The following is a 7,507-nucleotide window of genomic DNA, read 5'->3' as shown; positions in this document are numbered from 1 at the left end:
CTGCCTAAAGCAGGTTGTTGATGAGTCTTCCCAATCCTGATGCCATATTCCTTCTCATAGAGCTCAACCTCCCAGACTATCTGCTCTGCAAATAGATTCAAAAGGTATGGAAATAAGACACTTCCCTGGCATATATCCATCTCAATTTTGAACTCTGCAGTATTTCCTTGCTCTATTCTGACAACTGCCCCCTGGTCCAAGTATAGGTTTTGTATAATCAATATCAAGTGTTCTGGGATTCCCATTCTTCTCAGAGTTAGCCACAGTTTGTTGTGACCCACACAGTCAAATGCCTTTGCATGTCAATGAAACAGAGAATTCCTCTGGTCCTCTCTGCTTTCATGCAAGATCCATCTAACATTAACTATAATATGCCTAGTATCATGGCCTCTTCTAAACCCAGCCTGCACATCTGGAGTTCTCTGTTGATGTGTGCTCCTGTCACGTTTGGATCATTTTCAGCAGAATATTGCTTGCATGTAATATTAAAGATATTGTTTAATAATTTTCATAATCTTTCTGGTCACCTTTCTTCAGAATGAGAATAATTATGGATCTCTTCCGGTCAGTTGGCCAGGTGGTTGTCCTCTGGATTTCTTGGCACAACTTGGTTTGCACATCCAAGGCAGCATCTCTTTGTTTAAATATGTCAATTGGTAGACTGTCAATACCTGGAGTCTTGCTTTTTGTCAATTCCTTCAAAACAGCTTAAATTTCATCCTTCATCACCACAGGCTCAAAAAACTATTTTAGAGGACTTAAATTAAAAGGATTTGTTAAGTGATAGGATTATTATTGCTAAGGTGTTCAATTACCAAAAGTGAATTGATAGATTCAATGCAGTCTCTGTTAAATTTACAATGGCCTTCTTTTCAGAAACAGAAAACTCAAACTTCATATTTCTATTAATTGAATATAAAGGTCCCAAATAGTTAAACCAATGTTGAAAAAGTAGAAAAAAGTAAGACATTTTCAAACATGTGATATAGCTGCAGTAAGCAAAACATCCTGGAACTTATTTTGTTTGATATAACAATAACCATAAACTAATGTAATTGGACAAGCAAGTTCCTTTTGAAGAGGGTGAAGCCATGCTGATCCTTGGAGGCAAGGATTCTAAAGCTTTGTCTGACATACTTTGAACGTGTTTCAAGGAGGGACCAGTCCTTAGAGAGGGACGTCATGCTTGGGAGGGTGGAGGGACAGCACAGTAGAGAAAGACCTTCGATGAGATAGATTGATTCCGTCACTGGGGTGATGGGGATAGGCGTGTCAGAAACAGTAAAAGTGGCAGGATAGAGCAGGGTTTAGGGCTGTTGTAAAATAGAGTCGCTATGAGTCACAAGTGACCCAACAGCACGTAACAACACAACAATAATGTAACTGGAATAACGAAGGTAGATGTGTCAGAAACAGTGAGGTTGGTTCAGGATAGGGCAGGGTTCAGAGCTATTGTTTAGGGTCACTATGAGTCATGGTTGACACGATGGCACATAACAACAACATTCAGATGACCATCAAATCCCACAATGAAACACCATCCTCTCAGAAAAGAGTTTTTTAAAAATCAGAAAATAATAAATCTTAGCAAGGATGTAGGTAAATTGGAATATATTTCTTGTGGAAATGTGAAATGGTACAGCCACTGTGGAAAAGTGTGGCAGTTCTTAAAAATAATAATAAGCAAAGATCTCTCCTATGATCCAGCAATCCCTCCCATAGTTCCATAAACAAAAGACTTGAAAGCAGAAAGTCAAAAGCAGACAATACATCAATATTCAGTACATCACTATTCACAACAGCAAAAAAAAGGTAGAAGTCAGCTAAATGTCCATTTACAGATTAATGGAGAAACAAAACGTTTTACCATACATACAATTAACTTCTACTCAGCCTGTAGGGAAAATGAAGTCTTGATGCATGCTATAGTCTGATATAACTTGAAAACATTTTGCTGAGTGAAATAAGGGTAATTAAAGAGAAAAAGCAAATATAAGGACCAAAGTTTATCAGTGGTTATGAGGAGTAGAGGTAGATGAGCTTAACAATACGGGAAAGATCCAATTGATTAATGGTAAAGTTACACAGCTGATTATTGTAATTTCTACCAACAAGTTGTTTGGAAGGAGGAGTGGCATCTGCTTCCATAATAGCTTGCCTCCAGAAACCCTATGAACCTGGAGAGAGGATGAAAGGCACCCAAGGGTTGAGGACTCTCCTTCATAGGGTCGCTATGAGTCGCCTGCGACTTGACAGCACATAACAACCACCACCACCACCTCTGAGAAAAGACTAAATTGGAAAAACAAACCTGTGTGATGTAAATACTTACAACAGCAAGAAAAAGATCTCTAAAGAATGATTATGGTATGACCATATAAAAAGCTAAGAAAGTTTATCCATAGATGGAATCACTTCATCAGGATGGTAAGGGTGAGAGAAGGGACTAAAAACAGACATGCAGACAAGTTAGCTGAAGGCAATATATTATAAGAGTTGATCAGATATTGTAAATAATTAACCTTTTTTAATTATAATATCAAATGTGTGAATGATTAAAATTAAATTAAATAATTAAATATATTTAAATATAATTAAAATTTCAATGTTATAAAACAAAATGCATATAAAAATGTCCTAACTTCCTCTTCAAAATAATAAGAAGAGTACCTGCAGAACTGCTTTTGCAAAACCAAATAAGTATCTCATGAAATTTGTTTAGATGCTTCTGAATCTTGGTTTCCAGTTTATTAACCTAATAATGTGCTTAGTGTTGCATTAGTGTGTCTCCAAGTTCCTTGCTTTGTGCCTGGGATCATAAAAACTGGCAAGAAACCATATAAGGACTCAGCTAGTAGTGTCCATTCATCCATTTTTATGAAAGTTTCTATAGAGTAATTATAATCAAAAGGGGGAATAATATTAAATAGTATTTAAAATTGAATAATCTCTAGACTTTCTGGAGCCAAAGAGAGTAGATGAAACTAATTTCTTTCGATAATCTTTAAACCTTAAATGAAAAATATCTCCTGAAATCTTCTTAAAACTGATGTATAGCTTAATCAGGATAAAAGGATTGCCATGAGCATTATGCTCTTTTAAGACCTACCTATATGAAACCAAACTGACAACATCATCTCATCTCAAAAGATTAAATGGAAGATTTAGGGGGCAGTGGATTTTTGTTAAAGAAGGAAGAAAAAGTCACGCAAGGAGGAATGATTTCACAACTCAAAGAATGTAGCGACTGTCACTAAATTTTACATGTAGAAATTACTGAGTTTGTGAATGTTTTTTCTGTGCATATCCTCAAAGGCAACATGAAGACGGACAAATATACTATAAAAAGACTCGTTTTATTGAGCAGAACTTCTGTTTTTAAAATCCTGAAATTATATATTAGTATAAACTGATAATGTGTTAAATGACTAACAAATGCAAAAAGTATTTTAAAGGAAACATTTACTCTGATAGTAAAATGCTCTTGTATACATTTGATAAGGGAGCTCTGGTGGCTTAGTGGAAAGGAATTGTGCTGCCAACCCAAAGGTATGGGGTTTGAATCCACCAAGGGCTTCAGCCAACCCAAAGGTATGGGGTTTGAATCCACCAAGGGCTTCAGCCAACCCAAAGGTATGGGGTTTGAATCCACCAGGATTCCACAGGGAAAATGATGGGTAATCTCGTCTCATGTGATTTACTGACTCTGAAAACCAGCTGGAGAGTCAGCTATGAGTCAGTTCTGCCTGGATCTGGATGGTAGTCAACACAGCATATAATTTGGTAAGAATAGTCATTAACATCAGTTACTATATCTTAAAACTCCACCAGGTGAATATTTATTATGTGACAGGTTGTAAGTAGTAGCGGTTATCACTGTTAAAACTGGGCCTTTCTTCTAATAATTGTGCACTCAGTTAAAAAAAATGTAAAAGGTTATTTCTTGGTCTCTAACGCTATGTAGTCTAAGAATGCAGAGGGATTATATTATAATATAATCTGTTATTTTCTTTTTGGAGTGTGAGTAGTTGATTCATTTCACATTCCACACAACAAAACCCAGGAACTTCAGGTAGCACCCAAACCGTAAATAAACCCAGAGCTCGTTTTTGTCTCAGTTACAAAGGTGCATTTTCTAAAAACTCTGCTCATTTAGAAATCTCTGTCCTTAAGAGAAGACCTGACTGTTCTTGTGGTTGGCGGATTCATTTTATTCTTTGTTAAAAATGGGCAGATTCCAGGCAGCAGTCACAAAAACATAGAGCAAAAATCGAATTATGGGATTCAGAGAGCTCGTATTGACATTGCCTGGAAGCACTCAGCGTCTCAGAATTCTACCAGCTCTGCCTGCCAACTTTTAAAAACAAAAGTGGTACTTTATGAAAAGAAAATAAAAATTTAGAGTAATGTACTTTATAACACTGAAGCATGCAAATAACCTTGGATTTCCATATGTTACAAACAGATTTTATGTTGGTAGCCTATATTCAAGTGAAAGATTTTCTTTACTCAACATACACTGTGCTGGGAAATAGTGTGGCTTATTTTTGTTGTCTATTATTTCATTATCTCTGATTATGGGTTTTAAATGTCAGATTATGGATATGGAATAAGCCACAAGGCAAATAGTATATATTTGCATGTAAGCCACAAGGAACACACCATACATAATGTTTAAGATCATTTACAGTCTATTCAATGGAAGAGAATGACAGGCATTCACTGATAATATACTTACCACAAAATTAGCTATAATATTTTACTTTACTTGTATACCTGGAAGCCATACTGAGTGTCATGTTCCTACACTATCAGATGTTTTCCAAAGATGGGCTGGAATTTATATCATTCTGCTTTTTTATTTATTTAAATCAGGCTGTGGGCAGAATTTTTAGATCCTGTTTTTTGAAACATAAGCTTCACCAATGAGGTAATATGAAGCAAGTAATCAAATATTTGAAGCTAATTCAATATGTCCCTGGCAAAATGGCAGTTGAGTAATCTAATTTGGATTTATTCACCATTCATACTCTGTGCCAAACTTGATATCTAAAGTGGAAGGATATCAGATCCACAGAATATCTGAATAAAACTATTCTTCCTCCCTAATCTACATCCTTTCCATAATTTTACTTAACAGAACCTTCTTTCCACTTCCTCTATTAAAAATTTTAAAAAAAAAAAGTAGCCTACTACTAAAGCAAGGCATTCTAAAATGACCCTAAGGAAAAAAAAATTACAGTGTTTTTAATGATTGCCTGAAAGCAAATCAGATAGAATATATCATTATATTATTTGAATTACATAAATAAATTGCATACATTAATATATTTAACACATTTAGAATAATGTTGCATGAGTATAAAAGTATTAATTAGTGTTTATGAGTATTTCTATGTCAACTACATTGACAACTCAAATAAAATTGATGTAAGTTTATTGCTCTGTGTATACATATGTACTCAAACATTTCTTGAATGTCTGAAAGAATTGAGGAAAACATTAATGACAAACAGTTAATGTATTAGCACTTCCTTAGATTCTCAACACTAAAATTTACTAGCTGTGTAATTCTGGGCAGTCAGTTAACCTCTTTAGAAATTGGTTTCTTCATGTGTATAATTTGGGTGATAATTCTTAGTGGATTAAATTGCTGGGAGGACTGAAAGAGCTAACCCTTGTCAGGTGCATAGCTTTGTGCCTGCCATAGACTAAGTTTCCACTGTTGTTGTTAGATGCTGTCAAGTCCTGTATGATTCATAGTGATCCTATGAAGAACAGATCTGAACCCTGTCCTATGCTGTGCCGTCCTCATCATCTCTAACATACCTCAGCCCATTGCTGCTTTATTTTGTCAATCTATCTGTTTGAAGGTCTTCCTTTCTTTGGCTGACCTTCCAACATTCCAAGCACGATGTCACTCTTTAAGGAATAGCCTCTCTTAGCAGCATGCCCAAAGTATATAAAATGAAGCATCACTATCCTTGCCTCCAAGGAGAATGCTAGTTGCACTTTCTCCAAGACATATGTGTTTGTTCTTTTGGAAGTCTATAGGATATTCAGGACTCTTCTCCAACATCACAACTCAAAGACATTGATTCTTCCTCTCTCATCTTTTTTCATTGTCCAGCTCTCAGATGCATAGCAGGTGATTTGAAAAACTGTGGTCTGAATCAAACACATTTTAGTATGTAAACTGACATCATTGTTCTTCAAGACTTTAGAGGTCCTTAATAGCATACTATCCCAATGCACAGTGTCTCCTGACCTCCTGACTTCTGGAAACAAGGGTGTTGATTATGAATCTAAGTAAGATGAAATTGTTGATAATTCCAACCTTTTATCCAGCTATCAAGATGTTACCTCTTGGTCCAGTGGTGAGGATTTTTGTGTTGACATTAAGGCTTAATCCACACTGATGGTTGGAGTCCTTGGTCTTCTGCAGCAAGTACCTGAAATCCTCCTCACTTTCAGTAAGCAAGGTTGTGTTGTCTATATGATATAGGTTGTTGATGAGTCTTTCTCCAATCCCGATGCCACATCCTTCTTAGTGAAGTCCAAGTAATTATCCTCCTTATTATTTGGTCCCTAAATTAATTATGCAGAAAGATGTAGCCAATCATAACTGATTTATATTAAGATTGCTGTGTGTTTCACAGTTTTCAGTAGCAACTGATTAGAATAAAAGCAGACAAATAAAAGCTCAGAGAATTTAATATTTCAAAGAATATAGTCCCATAAAAAAGCCAGTAAATGAAATGTATAAATCAGGAAAATCAGAAGAGAAAGGTTGGTTGAAAACTACCAAGAGCAAACAAATTTTTAAATAAGATGTAAATTATGAATTATTGCTGATTTAAATGCCACTGTCTCAATGACAGTGTCACAAATGACTCAAACTTTTGTGATGAATATTCAATAAGCAGTGATAGAAAATGAAAAACAAGAGAGTGCCTTAGACTTCCTAAAGAAGCAAAAAGCTCAATCATCATGTAAGCGTTGAAAAGAAGTAATAATGAAAATTTTCTTTCATACTAATGGAAATTTTTAGGTCATCAATTTAATATGTATTTTTAGAAAATTAATTAAAATGCTACTGTTGTTATGTGCCAAGTCAAATAAAATCATAGCAACTTGATGAATTAATTTACTAATTACAATTGTTGTTGTTATGTGCCATCGAGTCGTTTGCGACTCATAGAGACCCTATGTACAGCAGCCCTAAACCCTGTTCTATCCTGTGCAATCGCACTGCCTCTGACACACCCATCCCGATTACCCCAGTCACTGAATCAATCCACCTCATAGAGGGTCTTCCCCTCTTGTACCGTCCCTCCATCCTCCCAAGCATGATGTCCCTCTCCAAGGACCTGTCCCTCCTTGCAACATGCCCAAAGTATGTCAGACGAAGCCCCAGAATCCTTGCCTCCGAGGAGTTGCTTGGTTTAATCCTATCCAAGATGAATCTGTTTGTTTTCTTGGCAGTCCATGTTACATTACATACTCT

At 35.8% G+C, this 7,507-nt stretch overlaps 1 protein-coding gene across 3 annotated transcripts in view; it reads right to left on the bottom strand.

Moving 5' to 3' along the window:
* SLC39A12 (solute carrier family 39 (zinc transporter), member 12) overlaps nt 1-7,507 on the bottom strand; it is a 136,341-nt gene that overhangs the window by 58,125 nt on the left and 70,709 nt on the right. The gene's annotated exons all lie outside the window — the stretch shown is intronic.

The sequence above is a fragment of the Elephantulus edwardii genome, unplaced genomic scaffold, assembly GCF_000299155.1.
Source record: "Elephantulus edwardii isolate Elephantulus edwardi_28Jun2011 unplaced genomic scaffold, EleEdw1.0 scaffold00139, whole genome shotgun sequence".
In the NCBI taxonomy this organism is placed as follows: Eukaryota; Metazoa; Chordata; class Mammalia; order Macroscelidea; family Macroscelididae; genus Elephantulus; species Elephantulus edwardii.
Note: the sequence above shows the minus strand (reverse complement) of the source record. Positions and strands in the feature narration are given on the sequence as shown.